Genomic DNA, 21,893 nt, shown 5'->3' with positions numbered 1-21,893 from the left:
TCTATGAATGTGAATCAAAAAAGTACCAAAGGCAAGGCATGCAGTGATGGCAGAAATGATACCCACCATGGACTTGCTGGGAACGCAGGACAAGAGCTGTATCTCCCCATGGTCCTAATCAATAAGCAAGGCTGGGTAAGCAGTTGAGAAGCTGCTTACCTGATGGTATCACTGGCCCATGGCACTGGGCATAGGCGCTTTATAAATCACCTCGACATCCATCCAAGCACGAGAAAAGCCAAACTGAGGCATCAGATCTCAGGTCTTGGAAGGATGTGACAAGCGCTCAGATAAACGGAGCAGAGAAGAAACAATAGGGATGAGGCAGAAGTGAGATGTCCCCTCCCCATAGGAAGCAAGCAATGAAACTGTATTGCAGGGGTGCAAATTTGGACACCGGGAAGGCATCAGAACAGTTAAGCAAATCGGCCTAGGCAACTTGGAATGGAAAAATGATTACAGTACGGAGCTCTCCCAAGGAAAACAGGAAACACGCTGGAAAGCACAAAGCCTTTCTCAAGCAGACAATTCCCACATGGAGGTGGAAACTTGAAAGGAGATACAGCGCTCCAAACACTCCGTAACCACATAACAGCTGCCTGATGCAGAGCAGGGCTCTGTGAATATGTCTTTGAAACTATCAGCGGCAGCAGCTGAATAGGACGGGCGCTGTGAAGGCTCCTTACTCTGTAAAGAGAGAGGCTTTTACAAGAGAGCTGGGAGACCACGGACTTCATGATTTCAGCAGCAGGGGAAAAGCCTTTTGAAGCTCTAAACCACAGCTTGAACATAAGAATCTCTAAGGAAGTTATGTTTAATTACAAAGAAACCGGCACATTTTTTTTTTCCAGTGCGGGGAAACCATCCCGCAAACCTGTGAGGTTAAACTGTAAAGAAAAATGTTAATGGATGGAGCGGCTGAGCCAAACAATTTAAACACCTTTCTGGAAAGCATTTGACACCGTTCTTCATAAAACCCTTAATTGGCAAAAATATTTTTCTGGCATTTACAAGGCAAGCTATTTTAACTACATTGAGAAAAAGAATCCCACCAACCAGTTTTGAGACAGGCTATCATGTTATCGTCAGTATTCGGGGAAGGACAGGAAGAACACCGAGGCTCCCTTGAAATACAGTGCGCAGCTCCAATAAAAGACAAACACGGAGAGGGCGGGGCAGGGAGCAGCCAAGTGATACCGAGTCTCAGAGAAGGCACACTTAACATTCGCATGTATTTTGCAAAATCAGCAACTGTGCGTCACTTGGTCAGCAAAGAAGGGAGTTTATGAGAGAATGTCATTGAGACTTTAAGAAAATCTAAGGGGATTACAGATGATAACGCAGGAAGGCAGCTTGAATTGAATGTAAGATCGGGGCCCACATATTCTGTAAACAACAACTACGTTGTAAGAAGTAAGAAGACTTCCTGTTTGTTGAGGGAGAGTTTGGGGCTCCCGAGGTGGGAAAGAGGGGCTTGGGTAATGCTGGATGGGAAAGTGGGACGATGAGTAATGCCCAACTCTGTGCAAAGGAGAAACAGAGATCGTCCATTTTATAGCATCTTGGACATGCATTCAAGAAGTGTCGCTCCCCAGACTGGTGAGAGACACCATTTATGAATAGGTAGCTGCTTTCTTGGGTCCACCTCAGAGGAGAAGTTGTGTAACCATGCTCTAGGAGGCAGGAAGTGGCTCATTTCACTTATAGAGCATCTGGACTACATAAATTAGACTTCTTAACACTCTTTTTGTCTTCTATTTCAAATCCAAACCACCCTCCCATGTTTAGTCCAAATTCCATCTCTTTCCTCTGCAAAGTCCTTACTGGTTCCCCGTGGTGTGACGTCTTCCAGCACATATTGCCTCTCACATTCACTTGGTATTGTTTAACTGTCAGGAAGGGTCCTCGACCAGAGTGTAGGCAATTTCAGAGCAGGGGCAATGTCTTGTGTTTTTCCCTTGATTCCTCACACAGGACATTTTGTTAATGGACTCAAGAATAAGTTGGGTGTTAGTGAAGTGCACGCGGGCATCCTTTAATGGACTCCATACACCTCATTTTCTTAGGGGTTGACTTTCAGAGTAAGTCAGGCAATGGGCTATGTTGTAATGACATTAGTTATCTTTCATTATGTATCTAAAATTAATATAGCAAACATACTAAAAGCCAAGAAAGTTAGAGAGAGGAGGTATGAGGCATAGTATCTTGAGGGGTGAAACAGGGAGAGATTAGGGCTAAAGAACTAGGGCCTATTCTAATTAAGACTTGAAAATACTGAAAGTTTTCTTTAAAAGACAGAAGATGGTAAAGGGCTAATGTATGGTAATACACACCACGCACACGTTTTTGTGTATGAGTGTTTTGTCTGTGCACTTAGTTATATTCCTGGTGCCTGCCGAAATTGGAAGAGGGCATAGGATTCTCTGGAACTGGAGTTCTGGATGTTTGCGAGCTGTGGGTTCTTTGTTCCAAACCCTAGTCTTCTGCAAGAGCAGCAAGTGTTCATAACCACCCAGTCATTTCTCCAATCCCCCAGATACATGTTTGTAAATGTTGTTATTGCTATTGTTAAGTTTCTGAAGGGGCAGAGAGCTGATGATACGTGTGGAGTTTCTGGAGACCATAAGGGAACTGGGTGACAGGCACAGTAAAAAGACGACATAATGCTTACAAACACCACATGACGTGTGAAAAGGAGGGGCTACTACTTGTGACTTTCACTTGCCCCTCTTTTTATTATTATATTGTATAATATTTTATATTATATGTAAATATACATTTGTGTGTGCACCAACCAGGATCCAACTTTAAAAAAAAAACAAAAACAAAAAACAAAAAAACACAACACACCAATCTAATTACTTCATCCATGGGAATTTAGTATAAAGAAACATTAACTAGACAATAAAGTTTTTTTTAAAGAAAAAAGCAAAAGTGGAACACTGAAATAGGAACACAAAAAGTAATGACTGCAGCACACAGTGACTGCCTCAGGCAAGGGACAAGGATTGGGATGGGTAGACTGTAGTTGCTTAGAAGACAGTCCTCGTAGTTCTGGTACATTCTGGTCTCAGGAAGTCTGTACCCTGGTGGGAGGGGTTCTGTAAGCACTGCAATCTGGAATCAGCTGCTTGCTGTGTAGAAACAGGAAGCAGTTCATTCCTCCCCACAGCTGTACCCCTGCCACCGTCTCCCCCATGGCACCCCTCAATAGAGACAAATGCATACTGTTCTCTCAGCCCAGGGACATAGTATTGGTGAACCATGCGGCTAAGCTGTACTGTAAACTCCACCAGTGTTGGAGAGGACAGAGACAATTCAAGCTGGGTCCAGCAGCACATCCAGTAATATCAGGTAAACTGAGGCAGGAGAATCTCAACTTTAAGGCCTGCCTGGACTACATAATGAGTTTGAAGCTAGCTTGAGCCACATGGTGAGACGGTATCTCAAAATAAAAATCTAAGGGCTGTGGAGATAACTCTGTAAAATGCTTGCCTTGTAAACACCAGACCTGAGTTCATTCCCCAGGACCTTTTTTTATTTTGTATTTTTCAAAAGCTGGGTGTGGTGTCCTACTTGTATCCCAGCACTGGGACGGGTCCTGGGGCTTGCTAGTCACCCAGCCTAGACTACTTCAAGGGTTCCAAACCAGTGAGAGACCTTGTCTCAAAGGAAGGAAGGAAGGAAGGAAGGAAGGAAGGAAGGGAGACAGACAAACAGATGGGTGATGCCTAAGGACAGACGCCATGTTGTTCCCTATCCTCCACGTGTATGCACATGCACTTGCATGTGTGCCTTCCCTCCACACGATACAAATTTAAATTTTTAAAATGGGCTAGAGATACAGCTTAATGGTAAAGTACTTGCCGAGCATTATGAGGCCTTGGATCCAATCCTCATTGCCACAGACGTAAATTAAGTAAGTTCTAAAAAAATATAGGAGGGGCAACAATTTATCGGTTACACAGTCATGGCAGTCAGAAAGGTCATCAAAGAAGCTGGACCAGGCGCCTGGTTTGGTAGATGGTAGATGGTTTCATGATAAAGAGCTAGATGTGTTAATTCCCTACTGCTTTACTGAATGGTCACTCACATAAAAATCATAAAATCTCTTTTAAATATCCATAAACAAGCACTCAGCATGTACCAGGAACCAAAGGCTTTTGTGTGATTTAACCCTATCAGAAACCCGTGAGGAACAAGCCCACTAAGAAATTCACCAGTGTCACAAAATAGTAAAGGCAGGCCTGGGGCAAGCTCCACCATCTCATGGTATTACCGAGCCTGGCTGTTCACACACTAGCATGGGGCTCAAAAGCCGGGCATCATTCTACATTCTTAAAATCCAGACGAAAGTAAGGTAGGGACTGTCGCCCCTGTCTACAGGTAGGGGAAGGGAGACTAGCAACGCTAGACACTTTCAGCCCTCTGCTTCCTCCTTCCTGTGGAGAAGTGAGACCAACTGGTGTTGCTGGGTAACCTCTTCTGACTGATGATGAGACTCTAGGAGAGAGCACATGTGTCCTGGCTTACACACTAGAAATAAGGACTCTGCTATATGACCATGTGTCCTGATGGCGCAAAATTAATAATAAAAAAAAAACACTATATGATGTTCTATAAAATGCCAACTCAGCACAGGCTTTTAGTCTTAGCATTTATTTTTTTCTTTTAAACGTTAGATAGGAACTGGAAAGAAGGGAATCAGTGAGTTCTTTGTTTCCGTTTTTCTCATTTAGGAAAATTTGCTGTTTCTTGTTTGTGACAGGTGGCTCTCTGGTCCTATCCACATCCTATTATAACCCTCCTATTACGTTTGGAAGAAGATAACACATTTTTTTTAAATTCTGCTTTCTTTCATTTTTTTATTATATTTCCTATTTGACTGAAGTGTTCAGTCTAGAAGAAGCCTTTGAGATGAGCCAATGTTGTCACAGTGGAAGCTCAGGTACATGCCTGAGGCCACCCACCTGCTGAGACTGGAGCAGCCCCCTGAACTGGTTGAGCATCACCTGAAGTGAAGGGTTGGCACTGCTACAGCAAACGCTGATCTTGTAAAATTCCTTTGGTCCCCCCCCCCCCCGCAAATGAAAACTGTGCTGTCAGTTCAAACCAGGTAACTCTTGACAAGCTGGGGACTGGGACATTGATAGGCTGCAAGCCCTTTAGCCGTGTCAGCTGACATCATTGAATCCCTGACACTATTACCATAGCAAGTCACGGGCCAGCCTTACAGCACGTGGACCTGGCTTGAAGTTCACTGTAGTGGGTCATCTCTGGAACCCAAACACCAGGGGGCAGGGCATATGGTATGAGAAAAACTGACCTGAGCCACAGGAAATGGAATAATTTTATATAAGGAGCATGCTTCATTTTATTAGAAATGTCCCTTTGAATAAAAAGAATCGTGGACCTGGACAAAGCAGCACTCGCCATTCTTCCCAAGCAGAGTGACAGTCGGTACTCTGTAGAACTGCTCTGGCTTATTAAAATGGTCATGATATGATCTGCTGAGAAACAAGAGGCTTGCTCTGAAGAGGAGACATTTGCCTCAGAGCATGCTCTCCATAGCTCCCCCGAACAGCTGTAGTCTCACAACAGCCTGGGTAGGAATGACAGAGAGGATAGGAAGCCAAAGCACCCCAGAAAGGCACTAGGGTGCAAGCCCTGTGTCTACTAGGAGCTTCCCTTCCAATCTTCCCTCCATTGGGGAAGCAGAAGATCCATTAGAAAGTCCTTACTCCCCTTGACAACACAGCTACCACGGGGTTGGGAATCATTTTGAGCAGTAGGCACAGTCAACAGATAACTAGATCTGATACCCAGGGGCAGCGAAAGTCATTAGGATTACTGAGATCAGAGTTCAAATGCCAGTACTCCACAGGCTATGCCAATCTCTGCGTCCTCTGACTCTGCCGGTGTTTCTGCATTTGACAAGTGGGAGCGGTGAGAGCCATCTCACTGTCTCCATTGTAAAGTAGACACGGTGTGCTCCTGTTGTTGTGTTAGTGCTATAACAAAGAACCACAAATTAGCATCTCAAAACAGCTGGGTCTTTTTCTTCCACCTTTCCAGAGTTTAGGGTTCCAAAAATCAACATATGAGCAGGTCCATGTCCCTCAGAGTCTTCCCTCCTCTCTTCCAGCTTCTGGTGGCCCCCGGCCACCTCAGCTCATAGCAGTGATGGCCAGTGACTGCCCCCATTTTCATCATCTCTTCATGCCTTCTTCTCATCTCAAGAGGACCAGTCATTAGACTCAGGACTCACCCTAACCCAGAACGCTCTTCTGGATATGTGTGGAAAGCCCTGAAAAAGATCAGGGTCTCAGTTTCCTGGTAGATGCAGATTTGGTGGGCACCACCAATGATTGGTTTAAAGGATACATGACAGGGACAGTTAAGATACGCCATGAGGTACTCACTCATTGTCAGCCTTCAAGAAATAAGAGAGCATTTTCCTGCTTTTGTTACTTTGCCACTGTAGACGCTGTTGGTGTCTTTTTAGGGTATAGGGGGTGTGGTAGTGGCTCAAATGAAAATGTCCTCTGTAATAATCACAGGTATCTGGTACTCAGTCCCCAATTGGTGACAGTGTTTGGGGAGGTATAGGAGGTGTGGTCTTGCTTTAGGAAGTATGTCACCGGGGCTGGGCTTTGGAAGAAAGCACCTCCTACAGTTTCTGGTTTCGCTCTCTTGTTGCTTATGGCTGCTGTTTGGCATTCAGACTCATCTTTCTATCCCTCTGGCCATGCCTGTTGCTTATTAGTATGACTCTGCTTTGCCCAAAGGAACCCTTGTCTCTCAGGAACTGTGGGCCAAAACAAATTCTTCCCCTTGAGTTGCCTTGGCTATGATACTTTATCACAGTAGAAGAAAACATGTTTGATTAAGGCTGGGAAGGAGAGCAGTGAGGACAGAGACAGTTGGAAGATCCGGCTGGGAAGGCAGTTCAGAAATCAAGGATCAGAAAGTGTTAGGTAACAATTCTTCAGTGGATTTGTTTGGTTCCTGTAGTCTCCATGACAACACTCAGGATAAAGTATCAGGAAAATGGACAATGTCTGGCCCCAGGCTGGGTCTGCCCAATTAGTGTGGCTTCCCTTACTTGGGAAAAAGGAAACAGGGAGATAAGGAGGTGAGGGTGTTTAAGAACATGTCTTCTCGCCTATTAAACGTATTTCAGAATATTTCTTAAGGGAGGAGGAAAAGGAGACTTGACCCCAGAAGTGACCCTGCCAGGGCTTCTTGCGGGAAAGGAAGTAACTGTCGGCGACCTTAGGGGATCCCTGAGTCCTGGCAAATAAGTCAAGCAGAACTAAGATGTGAAAGCAGCTGGAAGAGCTGGGTGCATGTGTCTTCCTTCCCTAGGTGGCGATGGCAAGCGCCCTAGACGCTAATGCTCTTGTTAGTGATATGATCTGAATACACCAAAATCTCGCCCTGAGGTTAAACTCGGCTCTGTCAGGCGTCGTGGCAAACAGTTTCCTACAGACATGGAACAACACAGGGTTAGAAAAGACGGAGGGATAAGAGTAAAGACACAACGACTGAGTGCAAAAAGTCTTTTGACCTTCTTTTCTCCAGAGGCTGTTCTGGTAGCCTTGTCACTGGATGCTCTTGGTACTGGTTTTAAATTATGGACTCATTGACAGAGTGGTGAAGTCTATAGATTCCTCCTCTTTAAAAAAAAAAAATGCTTTAGGGGCTGGAGAGATGGCTCAGTGGTTAAGAGCACCCGACTGCTCTTCCAGAGGTTATGAGTTCAATTCCCAGCAACCACATGATGGCTCACAACCATCTGTAAAGAGATCTGATGCCCTCTTCTGGTGTGTCTGAAGACAGCTACAGTGTACTTATATATAATAAATAAATAAATAAATAAATAAATAAATAAATAAATAAATAAATCTTTAAAAAAATGCTTTAAAGTAAATACACTTAAAACAAAATAAATCAGTCTATAAGGGTTCAAAGCAAGCCAGTGATATCAAAAGGTAGGCATTAAAATGTCAAAACAAAACCAACAGATTTGTGATATGGTTCCACGTGTACTTATTTGTTAATGTGTTTAATCACAAGAGCCAGCAGCAGGTTCCACAGCTACTGCAATTTTAAATCAGTGAAGAGTGCGAGCAGTGTTTCTAGCTGCCTGGAGTGGAAGCTGCAAGTTATCTAGGACTTGCGTTCACAATTGAATCAAAACTCTTAATTTCAGCTAGAAAACCGACAGGGTGTTTTCACCCATTCCCGTTCTCGGAATTCTATCCACAGAGACTTGTGCCCCGCCCCAATTTAAATGCTACACCTTGTAAACTTCACTGGCACTCAATTTTTGGTGGGGTTCTGCCCGGTAGAGAAATACCAACCATTATGTTAGCAAAGGCTGCCGCCTGCTGGCCAAAAGATTCGGGCTGGTCACTTAATTGGCGTTGTCAGAACACAATGGGGCAGGCTATTAATTCACTGACTCACGTCAGGGGAAATGGGAGGCTACTTGTCAACCCAGCCCCAAGGCATCCAATCAGCGCAGATTTAAAAGCCCCTTTTGGCTTAGCGGGCTAATGCTGATGGCTGGTACTATTGGTCATTAGCAAAGTGGGATAAGATGCCAGCCTGACAGGCTGTTTCTAAGAACACTGTTCGCCAAAATTCTGATCTGGAACAGTGAACGTACAGTTTCTTAAAGGTTAGATTTCCCAGTGGGCTTGTCTGACCAAGGTGTTTAAGAACTACTTTCAGTGCTAAGGGCGTGGAGCGGAAGGAAGAGGAAGGAAAAGAAATTCAGAACTAGCCACATGCCAGAAACCAGCTAAGTACTTTTACGTTTGCTGTTGCGTTTAATTCCTAAGAGAATCCTGTGTGCTACTGTTAGGATGAGGATTGAGAACAGTAACTAAGGCTTAGAAAGGAAAGTCGTACCTCACTCGGAATGCATGCACAGGGTGGGAGCTCCCTCGTTTCCCAGTCTCTGCACTCATGGGTAGGCAGGCAAAGATTCTCACAGCAGTGCCCACTCCTGTTCGCACCGTGTTCTGCAGTCTGTGCCTCGGCTCGATTCTTAGACTTTACCAATGGCACGAACCTAGACAAGTTTGTAAATCATTCCATGCCCCCATTTCCCTATCTGCAAAATGAAGACAATGACGACCCCTCTTTAAGGTGGAAATCTTGAGTGTGAGTCCCTAGAGCACTATAGACACTAGGTAGTGACAACTACTACTAGCATAAGACAAGATTACTTCGTGGTGTTGGAAAAAAGAGTAATCTGTGTCACATGAAGGAACACAGGAAGAATAATTCAGCAAAGTAATTTCTCTTTTCTTCTTTCTTTCTTTTTTTAATGGTATGCCAGAATCCAAACACGGCTAACCAACACATTCAGCCAAAATGGCTTCTGTCTTTTATCCCCAACATAGGTGGTGACTGTGACTCATCTCATTGGTGGACCCTGGGCTTCACTGAAGGTGACTCTAGACAGCTTTAGCATGAAGGGCCTGGCTCTGGCCATCCTTACCCTTCTCCCCCATTCCCTCTGCCTTGCTAAAAACACCACCACCACCACCACCACCACCACCACCACCACCACCACCACAACAACAACAACAACAACAACATTAAATTACATTCCCAAAGCTAGCCACCAAGTTCCATTCCCTTGGCCACTTAGTTCTCCTGAGGCTGACTACAAATGTCCAGCTCTCAAAGTATTGAAGTCCAGCAGTCAAATCCCCTTTGGCTCACCTAACTAACGTGCCCAATCAAAATTAAACCCATCCTCCTAACTTGGGGTCCCCCTTGACATTTATAACCTGCCATTTGCCAATGGACCACATCTGTCTCCTCCCTATCCAGAGGCAGTCAGTCCTTCATTCCCCTCAGACAAACGGCCCTCCGCACTCCCTTGGCCCTTTTCTCCAATCTCCCTTGTCTCCTCCCCTCTTCCTCTACCTCCTGTCTTTGTCCCTTATCCCTGCCTTCTGTCCCTCCTTTGTGCTGAGAACTTGTTCTTGGGGTGTCCTGGGCAGATACTTTTCCTTGCCTGTCACAGTCAGGCACAATGGGTTAATTGCTGTAAAGAGGAAGGGGTGGGGTTGAGGAAATGGGCCATTGTTGGGGCTGACAACCTTTGATTTTTAAAAAAAAAGGTGTTTCTCACATTAACAGTCACAACAGCAGCTAAGTACTCAAGAGAGTATTTAACGTTTAGCCCTGTCTGGCCGCTTTGGTCGTCACTTTGGTGGCCCTGGGTTTAATTCCCAGCAACCATATGATGACTCATAACCATCTGTAATGAAACCTAGTGTCCTCTTCTGGCCTGCAGGCATACATACAGGCAGAACACTTTTTATTCAGAAAAATAAATAAATCTAAAAAAAAAATTATGTATTCTCAAATGTCACTAGTCTGACATTTAGTTAACCCTTTCCTGAATGGAACCCAGTCAAGTAGAAGATATACAGTGAGGCGCTAGGGCACAACTCTAACGGGTGCGGGGCAGACGAGGACAAATTATGAGGACTGATATGGGAACGTTCTTGCACATGATAGGGTTGAGGGGGCCTGGGATTGCTTTCTCTTAGGTGGCCAGGAAGGTCTTCTCTGAAGAGGTGGGAGGACAAAGTGACCCCCTTGATGGTCTGGACAAAGGGCACAACGAGGGAAAATAGCTTCGGCCAATAGGGACCTAATTATGGCTGAGGCCCAGACAGAGGGCGATGAGAAGTCAAAGACAATTCCAACAAGGCCTTACACAGCGGCCTCCACCGGACAGTGCTTCTGCTTGACCTGGTCCCAAAGACAAAACCTGCCTCCAAGTACCTGATGAACTAAAACATATAGACCTGATATAATTTTAATTTTTTTAAACTTTTTTATTGTTTTCATTTTGGTTGGTTATTGTTTTGCTTTAAAAGGCAGTAATCAGAAATCTCTTTCTTAGCAATGACAAGGTTGGTTACTGGACTTGATTCCTCCTGGCTTGAGATGCAATCACATTGTTACTGTTGTCTGGAAGGGGGCTATCCCAATGTTGCAGGATAAGAAGGATGTCAAAAGTGGGGGTGGGGTGGGGGGAACAACAGGGCCATTTTGCCCTAGGAAAGCTTCCCAGCTGCCACGGTCAGACGCAACTGCGGTGCACACGGGAGACTCAGCGAGGCCAGAATGGGAGGCGGAGTGTCAGGCAGGCCGGGTGTTCTATAGACCAGCACAGCCTTGCCCATGGCTGTTCTGCAAGACAAAGACAGCCCGCCATACTGTCACGAATGCCTAAAATAAAAGGAAAGGCAAATTTTGGTTCATAATTATGGAGGTTTCTAACCATTGTCAGCTGCCCATTCCTATTGGCTCTGTGGTAAGACTGGGTTCACAAAAAAAAGTGGGAGTCCCAGTTTGCTAAGGAGGGAAATGGTTCCAGAATGTACAATAGGGAAGATGGAATAAACTACACCCAGGCTTCTCCAGCAAGGTGGCCCTCTTGGTGGGAACAGCAGGCCATGAACACTCAGAGGTCCACCTATGACACTGAGGACAACATTTAAACAGCTCTGGAAGGAAGAAGTTCTCTTTAGGCTCTCTACTTTGTTTTACATTTATAAACGACTTGGCTATATTCAGGACTCTTTCCAGACTCTAGCTGGAAGAAACCATGAGAAATTGGGATCTGCACTGGTTCACAATTCAACTAGCCCAACTGTCTAAGTCAGATATCCAGTCTCTCTTCGTTCTTTTTCTTTTTCTCCTTTTGGGTGGTGGTAGTGTGTGTGGGGTAATCAGATATACAATATTTTTTTTAAAAAAACTGCATTTCTCATAACCAACAGAATTGTGTGATGCATGACTAATCCCTAGTCAGGAAAATTAAGTATGTTCCTTGGGGTGGTTTCAAGACAGCATCTAATAAAGCAGTTTGTACATGTGCCCTTTATCGTTTTCTTCCTTGCCTCTGATCTACCCCCTGGACGATGGAGTTCTGTCTGCAATCTTATACAGCGAGGACAGCGATCCTATCCTAAGGAAGACAGCAGTGACCAGAGGGAGACAGGGTCCCTGTGGGCTTTGTGGATTTGATAAACCAGACCATGCATCTTCACTTCGGACTTGCCCTTGTGCCAGAGACTGACATCTGTTGCTAAAGTCACTGTTCTGTGTGTGCCTGTGATGGAGGTGGTATTTTGAGATCAGGTCTTACTGTATAGCCCTGACTGGCCTCCACTTCCTTATGTGGTCCAGTCTGACCTTGAGGTCATAGCAATCCTCTTGCCTCAGCCAAGGAAACGAGGGTGGCTGCCAGTTTTAAAAGCTTCAATTTCATGCACTCACAACCAAAACCAATTATTTCTACAATCTGCCCATATTGTGAGATTAACTGACCAATGACTAATTTAGAGTCAGAATAACATTATGTAATGTGTTATATGAACACTCTTGGCATCATATGGCACTCCCTTAATTTAAAGGTGTTTTATTTACCTGAGCAGATCTCAACAGACAGGAGTGGGATTTAAGTTGTCTTCTGCGTTTTCTTCAAAACTTCAGAGTCCTGTAATGCCTACAAGTTATCAGCTGGCATTATGTCACAGATCTGGAAACAGCTCCTTGTGTCCCTGAGCCTCCTGCTACCTCTGGTGCAGCAGTAGCTTCCCAGGAGTGGGATACATTGCTCTTCCTGGATCCTCATGGTTGAGGGAGCCATGGTCATTGAACTTCATCACTGTCCAGTTCAACCTGTAAGTGCTCATGTGAGACATTGTAGAGTTGTGTGTTTGGTTTACTGTGGTACCGTGCGGTAACTGCCACTAGCCAGTGTCCACAGTGGCAGATATCTACTCCTGTACATGGGTCCATGTGTGTCTTCCCAGACACACACCCCGACCCCAGAATAAGCACTCACTTTTATTTCCATCCACTGCGTTAGAGTTGTTACTGTTGCCTGTGAACTGACACAGTTTAGAATACAAGAACAGACTTCAGGGAGGAGGAGGGACCAGAGAGACAGAGTGCTATCGTCCATTTCAGCCACCACGGAAATGTGGGGAAGGCCTCTTCGATTCTGCCTCACGTCATCTTTGTAACATGAAGTTAACTTTCATTAATCCTTTTTAGTGAAGTGACTTATGACATCTTTGCTACAAAAGTGTCTCAGCAAGTGAAGCAATCCTCCATTCCTCGGTGACTTCAGAACCTGCCAAGCTTAGTGTCAGGGCTGGCATTCAGATTCCACACACAGCTAGCTCCACCATGTGGCTACTTGGAATGAATGACACTTATTGGCTACCACAAAGCAAGGTCACATACCCAATAATCCTTGAGCAGGGATTGGACTTCATTTAAAAAAACCACATCCAGTTTTCTAGGATATCGAGTCAAGAGTAAAAGGGAGGTTATTTCTGTTGTGTGATCTAGGAAGCTGGAGGGAAGTAAGAGTCACAGTTCACTCACTCAGCTCACACCTACTGAGTTCTCCTAGATAGGGGGAGGCAGCCATTACAAGTTCCCGCCCCAGTTAGATGGACAATGCCTTGATAAAATCAGGCTTAGAGCATGGTGATTGATGGGGGAGGGGTTATTCTGAACAAAGTCAACAGAAACATCGCCAGGCAGCCCACATTTTACTCTCTGTGTGAGCATTCTCTTACAGACTTGAAAGACTGAAAAGCATCAAGATGTATATATCTTGGCTTTGAAACTTCATCACACTGAACAGAATCCAGGGCTCATTAGAGAAATCACCTATTCCACATCTGTGAAGGAAGGAAAAGAACATCCCAGGATGTGTTTTTATGCCAGAAAACACAGCACAACTCAAAAAACAATGTTGGGTCATAGCAACCTTTAATGTGTGTATAAACTAGGGCCCGGGCCTCCCACTTAGAAAACTGGAGAATATGCAAGCATCATCATGAATAATAACTACAATTGATACTACACTTACTTAAAATAGTCAAAAGTTTATAGTGATGATTAAGTATCAAGAGACAGGGCCCCGCTTTATAAAAAAAAGAAAAGAAAAGAAAAAAGACAGTAGAAAAGAGTATAGAATTAACGAATGATTATTTTACAAATGATAACTGAACCCTGATCTTGTGTATTGATTTCTGGCTGCTGAGATAACAAACTATCCCAGTGTGGTCATCTATCACCACACAACCCTATCTTTTTGCAGTTCTGGAGGCCAGAAATCCAAACCAGGTTAGCCTGCTGCTTCCTTCAGGAGCCTCCAGGGAACGTGCTCTTCTAGCTTTACAACGACGTTTAATCCCTTGACTCTCAATAACCCGTGTCTTTCTCACTTGTGCGTGAGTTATCATACCTCCTTCCATGGTGACCCTCCATCCTCTTATAAAAACACCACGGACGACACTGATCACCACAGACCTGAACCAGGATAGCACAGGGTCGCTAATGCAATCATACGCACGGTCTCCCCCCCCCCCATCTCTTCCATAGGACGCATCATAGTCATGAGTAGCAGGGATCAGGTAGGGACGTCTGGGGATAGGATGTGGGCATTTTACCCTCACCACAGCTTTGTGAATGGTTGGTTGTGAGTAGCGTTATCTACAAGATATCAAACTATTATTTACAGACTGATTGTTAATTACAAAAGGGAAAGTTGGTTTTCATAATTAAGGATTCTCATTATTGCTACCCTAAACAATGGAATGGTGAGAAATTACGTAGTGCTCGTGCTGATCTTGTATAAGATGCACAAATAACTTATAAGATATTCTTCCTGCCCCTAGAGGCATTGCAGGTGTGACTGGTGTGTCACGTATGCATCAGTAGGTGGCAGAGAAGAGGCTATGTCTATGCCTAGTGTTCTGACCCATGAACATTTGAATGATTAGTATCCTAGTAGTCCCTGAAAAAAAATTCCAGCCCAAGAGGACCACCAGACCCGGCGTGCTGTTGGAGCTTGCCAGAGATGACCACCAGTTGAAGGCCTTGCAGGCATGGGGGCGGGGCAGACTATGCCTGAGGTGACCCCTGCCTGGGGCCATAATTCACAAGCAGGGAATAGCACTCCTGAGAGCACTCCTGAGATGACCCCAGACACTCAGAGACCCCAGGCACCACTCAAAGGAGCAAGTCAGTGGTGGAGAAATGGAAGAGAAAGAAACAGAAGGCTGTGGCACAACAGAGAGGCAGGACGGGATGTGAGTAGCTGGCGATGCCACCTGGGAACACGGTGGGGTCCTGGCCTCTGCTATGACTGCGTCTGGGTCTGTGGCCCTGCAGCACCAGGGGTCTGTTACTACCAGAGGCCAGGTGGATGTCCCTGGTCTGCACTGCTGCCAGGGAACATATTGATGCCTGAAGGCTGTGCAGAACTGGTCCTATTCTTACCTAGGCATTGTGGGAGAGCTGACCCCACCCCTAGCCAGCTGCAGTACTTGGGAGATTGGGCTCTGCACATTGCAGAAATTGCAGGTAAGCCAGCCCCAGGATATGAGTGTGGTCTAGCTGGCCTTACCACTCATCTCCTGTGAAGTGGCATGGATGAAGGATCGATACCCCCCCCCAACCCCTCACCACCTGTGGTAGGTGGGAGACCTGAATCTGGGATCAACACATTAGGAGAGCAGGCCCTGAACCTCACCTGCAGCACAGTAGAGCTGACCCTGCTGGCAGGGGTGAGACTGAGCAGGCCTCTGGGGCATAAGGGTGGGAAAACTGGCTCCACAACTTGTCTGCCGTGTGGCAGTATGGGTGGGGGAGAGATGCCCTCCTTTCCCCTCCCCTCACCCTGTGCCACCTATTGCAAGTCATGAGAATGGGAGAGCCGGCCCTGCCTCTTACCTGCAGCAGCACTTGGGAGAGTACCTCACATGGGCAGCTCAGTAGACCTGTCACAGGATGTGGGGGTGGCAGGTGAGCCAGCCTGCCAATTATGTGCTGGGAGGTGGTGAAGATGAGAGAGAAAGACACACACACACACACACACACACACACACACACACACACACACACACAGAGAGAGAGAGAGAGACAAAGAGACAGAGAGACAGAGAGAGACACACACAGAGAGAGACACAGAGAGAGAGAGACAGAGAGAGACACACAGAGAGAGACAGAGAGACAGAGAGAGACAGAGAGGGGGAGGGGGAGAGAGAGAGAGAGAGAGAGAGAGAGAGAGAGAGAGAGAGAGACCTTTCTTCTTCCCCTTATCTCTCACCATCTATGGCAGGTATGAGAGCTGGTCCCAGGGTCATTATAGTGGACGAACTGTCCCTGTCCCTTCCGGGCTGTACTATATGGGAAAGCAGTCCCTGCACCTCTCCTGGGCAGCAAGGTGGAGCTGCCTTGGTTGCTGAGTTGCTGGTGAGCTGGCCCTGAGAGTGGAGAGCAGAACTGGAGGACTGACCACCTCCAACAACTCTCAGGTCCAGAACCAGGCCTTTAAATTGGCCCATCCCAACATCTACTCCTGCTGGAAAGGCATAAAGGCCAGTCCTACAGATGCAAAGCTGCAGGATCTCCATGGCACAGGGCAACAGCAGGATATCTGAGGGGAGACCTGGTGAGGATCCAGCATTGACAGTGTAGCAGAAGCCAGAGGCCTCCGACCAGACCAATGACTCATTGCAATGAACATTGGCAAAGAAGTATGAACAAAGGGGTATACTGTGGGACACACTGTGACACACTACAGCTTCCACAACAAGGTTTTTTTCTCTGTTCATGGGGAGGTGGCAAGGATGGAGAGTGGTATGAGAGGAGGAAAGGATGAATGGGATTGAAGTGCATAATGTGAAATTCACAGCCCCAGATCCCTCGAGTATTGTGAAGTCGTAGAAAAAAAGATGAATATTCTAAATGTGTTAAAAGGGCCAGAGGGACATTATAAGTCATTTTAAAGGTGGTGCAATTTTAAATGACTTAAACATTAAATGATTTGGATTTGTTCATTTTCTTGTACTATTCTGGATACCATCCTTTCTTGGGAAATATAGGTCTATGCATTCAGAATTGTGGTATTTAACAAGATTCTATTGAAGTTAAGCAATGATCAACTGAGAAAGACCTATTGTTTTGGGAACGTAGTCAGTCTCCTCTAGTTAGCACAGGCTGCCTTATTTGAACAGCTGGGACATCCAGTAGAAAGCCCATAAATGCTATTTCATAATAACAAGACCACTTTGTTACTTTTCTATTTCTGTGATAAATCATGATAACTTAGGCAACTTATAAAAGAAATCATTTAATTTGGGGGTTATGGTTCCAGAGGTAGTCTGTGACCACCATGGCAGGGGACATGGCAGTATGCATGGTACTGGAGCAGTATCCAAGTGCTTACATCCAATCCAGAAGCAGGAGGAAGAGAGCTAACAGGGAGCAGCATTAACTTTTGAAATCTTACAGCCTGCCTCCCAGTGACACACCTCGCCCAAGGACACATCTAATCTTTCCCAAACAGTTCTACCAACTGGGACCATGCATTCAAACACATGACCCTAATGGGGGCCATCCTCATTCGAGCCACCACGAAGACCAAATTCCTTTAGGGTTAGGGCTACTCTAGATAGAGCCTAAAAAGAAAGCTTAATGAAAACCAAAAAAGGATGAAATAGAATTTCAAATGACCCTGGTGATGCAAGGTGAAGAAAAGCCAGAAAACAAACAAACAAAAACAAACAGTGCTAAGTTATCCAGGCTCAGATTCCTAACCGAAGCAGAATGAATGATGCCACCTTAAACTTCTAAGTCGAGGGTCTGTTACGAGTGGTGGTTACTCTTATCACTTTGATAGGGTCTGAAGTCACCTTGGAGGCAAGCCTCTGAGGGATCATGTTGCTAAGTTATTAAGGTGTTAATACCCATCCTAAAAGTAGGCAGAACCACTCCCTGGGTTGGGTCCTGGACTGAATGAAAGGGAAAATGTGAGCTGAACACAGTATTCATTGCTCCTGGCTTGCTTTTCTTTCTTCTGTTTTGAACTATTTGTAAAGTGACCGACTACTTTAAGCTCTCACAATAATACCCATGGCTATGATAAAATATCCAGACAAAAACAACGGAAGGGAGGAAAGTTTTATTTGGGTCACACTTCAGGGTATCTTCATCATGGTGGGGCAAATATGATGGCAGAAGCTCCAGGCTTCTGGTTGGTTACATTATATCCACAGGCAGAAGCTCCGGGCTTCTGGTTACATTATATCCACAGTATGGAAGCAGAGTACCCATCTCTCTATCTCTTTATTCAAATTAGAACCCCGGGCCAGGGAATAGTGTCTTCCCACCTTAATCTAATCTAGAAACTCCCTCACAGGTATTCAGAGGCTGGTCACCTGTGTGCTTCTAGAGCCCATCAAGTTCATTATCAATATTAACCATCACAAATGCTTCTTCATCCTGATCATTTTTTATGATGAAATTAGTTGAATACCTAATGACCTTCCGAATTATTTAAAACCAAAACCTAATGGCTTTCAGAAACTGTTGTGCCACAGTCTCCACACCCCTGACCTCACTGCTGCCCATCTTATTGACTGCCCATCTTACTGAGTAGAAGCTCTTTCAAGTTGGCTTCTTTGGCTTGGACTTTATTCTAGATCTTTGATGGTGTTTTCCTCATACATGAGTACTTCTCAGACTTACCTTCTTTTCTGCACACCAAGAATATACTAAAGAATACTTTCATTGAAACCATGAAGACCATGATCTAGGCATTAGATATTGCCCCAACCCTGCTCCAGCTTTACTGAAGGATAACTGGCAAACAGAAATACCTGATTGTAAATCAACTTTCCTCATCCATTTTAGAATCTTTGGGTATCTTAAAACTTGATAGCAAGTGGTAACCGGCTGCAATTTTTAGTCCTTTCTACTTTAACTATTATCGTTTTCATTTCATCTAGGTGTATTTCATCTGTGAAGTATTAAATGAAACCACATGAAGATTAGATCTAAGTATAGAGGGATTATAAATTCGGTTTTTAAATACTTTTACAAAAATAGAATCGTTTCATCTTAATTTTCTAAAAAACATTACCATAAACTTTAGTTATAAACCGCAAACACAAAAACAGCACTATTCTCCCATTTTAAGCTGACTTTGATGAGTTACAATTGTCTAAAGTCTTGTGACCACTACCAGCTGAGATACACCATCTTTATCACACCCCCAAACTTCCTGTGGATAACTTAGCCATCAAAGCTCCACTCTTCCCCCCCCTCCACCCCCAGCTCTGATTTTGTAGTCACAACACCTACTGAGTTGTAGACTAACACCTACTGAGTTGTAGACTAACACCTACTGAGTTGTAGACTATCTTTGCTAAAGTTCTTCAGGAATACAATCACGCAGTGAGTAAGCAATCCTCTGCCATGTCTCTTCTCCATTTGTTGTGTTCGTCAGGCCTGTCCAGTCTGAAGACAGGGTGGGGGGAGGGAGGGGAAACAAAACAGCCAAACCCCTGCTATATCCATATGCAAGTCATAATATAGAAGAGAATTTACTTTTTCTTTTCTTGGGTGAATGTCTGAGAATGGAACTGAGTGATCCTACAATATTTTTTGTTGCAATTAAACACCATGACCCAAAGAAACTTCTCCGAGAGTTTATCTTGGCTTACAGTTTCAGAGGGAGTCCATAATGATATGTGTATTGTGGGAAGGCAGGCAGAGCAGGAAACTGAGAGAGATTATTTTCAAACATGAAGGAGAGCAAGCCAGTAGTGGAATGATGTTAGAAACTCTCAAAAGCTGGCCCAGATGATGTACTTCCTCCAAGGTTCAACATCTTCCTTTGTTCTTACTTTTCCAAATGTCATTGACTGCGATCAAGTGTTTAGTATATGAACCTATATAGGAGATTTGTCATTCAACTACCAGAGATCCTATGGGAAGTCTGTATTTAATAAGAGGCTGCCAAGCTTTTTCCCAAAGTGCCTGCACTATTTTTGTTTTCTTATGAGCAATATACAAGAATTTCATTTACTTCAACAGTTGGTATCAAATTTGTTAGTTTGCTTGTGGTCTCATAGGCTTTATGCATGGCAACTTGGTCCTTATTGTAGTTTATAAAGGAAGTGGAATGTAATCAATAGTATTTGGAGGCAGGTCTTTGAATGAGGTCATTGGGTGGGACTGTGACTCCTGGTGGCTTGTAAAGGGTCAGAGACATATTACCCAAGTGCTCCCACATCCGACAGGTAAGGTCCTCTAAGAAGGCCATCACCAGATGCAGCCACTTGTACCTGCCGAACTGACCCAAAGGACACACCCCTCGGTGTGGTTATTGCAATCAAATAAAGACTAAAGCAGCAGTGTCACAAGCCGTCCTGGTAAGTTTGTGTCACCAGAATACAATTCCAGATGACTGGGGTGCAGCTATATATGTTAGTGTTACAACATAGTTTACTTCAAAGTGTCTGCCTAATATCTGCCACAGTTTAGCATGTCATTATGTAGCTATAAGGATTACTTATACATTCTAGCTATGCCTTTGCAACATACATGCACTTCCTCACAACCTGTGAACCTTTGGTTCTTAAGGCTGTCTCTTAAAGAGCAATTTCACCTTGATTAAAACTTTGCTGGTTATGCTTACTGCCCACACCCCTCAGCCCTCCCAAAAACAATTCTGCTTATCCAAGATAGCAAAAATTTTCCTGCTTCTTTCTAGAACCTCTACTTTTGGCTTTTAGGTCTATTGTCCATTTTTAAAGCTCCAATCCTGTGTGAGCATCAACTGTTTCATTTGTTGAAGATTTTTTTCATTATTAAATTCCTGATACCTTGGTAAAATCACTTGTCCATATATGTATGGTTCTATTTCTGAACTTCATTTTGTCCAAACATCCTTAGCAATTCTGAAATCTATCTATTAGTAACAAGTCTGTTTATAGTTTCTCTCTGAAAGCCTGTCACATTCATTTTTTTTTTTTAAAAGTAGTACTCTATGTCAATGTTTAAAGATGTTACCTAATACCTCCACTTGAAATTTGAGAAAAGTATACACTCACCTCTCCATGGTTTCTTTGTATGGACTCTGCAGTCCTCAACCCATAGCGCCTGCACTCCAGATGTTTTTGCAATACTGCCTAGCTTCTGATTAATTTCATTATGATACCCTATGAGATCTTTTAAAAATATACTACCTTCTATATAATAATGTCGAGCAAGTAGAAAATGCAGAGTTGGACAAATTCTTACCCAGGGAAGAGCACACCAATTGGTTTGTCTAATGGTCAAAACACTCATAAAACATTTATAGGCTGCATGTAACAGCAATCAGTGAAAAACAGGCCCTGAATTTTAAAGAGTGCGAGGAGGAATATATGGGAGAATTCAAAGGGAGGAGAGAGAAGAAATGGTACAATTAGATTATAATCTCAAAAATAAAAGATCTCGCTTATTGAATTTCTTAGCTCTGGTTTATAGTTTTCATCAATCATCTTTAGCCATTTTTTCCCCTAAGATACTGTTTTTGTCTCCCTGACCCAACTTGGAGTTCAAATCCCAGCATGTAAGACCAACTTTACGCAGTGCCATTTCTGATTCTTGTGCTTTCCTATGCTTAAAGTTCCCTTTTTAAAATCAATGTCTTAAGGTAACATACCAAGTACCGAGTTTTATTAGGAGCGTCCCACATATATAGCATTATAGTCATTCTCATCTGTTTCCTGCTACCCTCTGTGCCCTCCCCAGCCCTCCTCCCCAATTTAAACCTTTCCATTCCACATCACACGTGTTCAATTATCCTCTTCTCCCCAACATCTCCTCCATGCCTTGTTTAGAACGAGTTCTATTCTCATGGCCTTCCCCAACACACACAAATAAAAGTCTAGACTCCTCAATACAAACCATGCAATCACTGTCTGCGTCTGACTCATTTCACTTAGCAGAATCATCTCCAGTTCATTCATTTTCTTCATATCATGATTTCA

At 44.3% G+C, this 21,893-nt stretch overlaps 1 non-coding gene across 1 annotated transcript; it reads left to right on the top strand.

Moving 5' to 3' along the window:
- Positions 1-14,733: 14,733 nt before the first annotated feature.
- On the top strand, positions 14,734-14,861 carry LOC120094912 (small nucleolar RNA SNORA17). Its single transcript, XR_005489602.1, has one exon. It is a non-coding gene; the product is annotated as a small nucleolar RNA SNORA17 (small nucleolar RNA).
- Positions 14,862-21,893: the final 7,032 nt, after the last annotated feature.

The sequence above is a fragment of the Rattus norvegicus genome, chromosome 9 (genome assembly GCF_036323735.1).
Source record: "Rattus norvegicus strain BN/NHsdMcwi chromosome 9, GRCr8, whole genome shotgun sequence".
In the NCBI taxonomy this organism is placed as follows: domain Eukaryota; kingdom Metazoa; phylum Chordata; class Mammalia; order Rodentia; family Muridae; genus Rattus; species Rattus norvegicus.
This window is presented reverse-complemented; position numbering and strand designations above follow the sequence as displayed.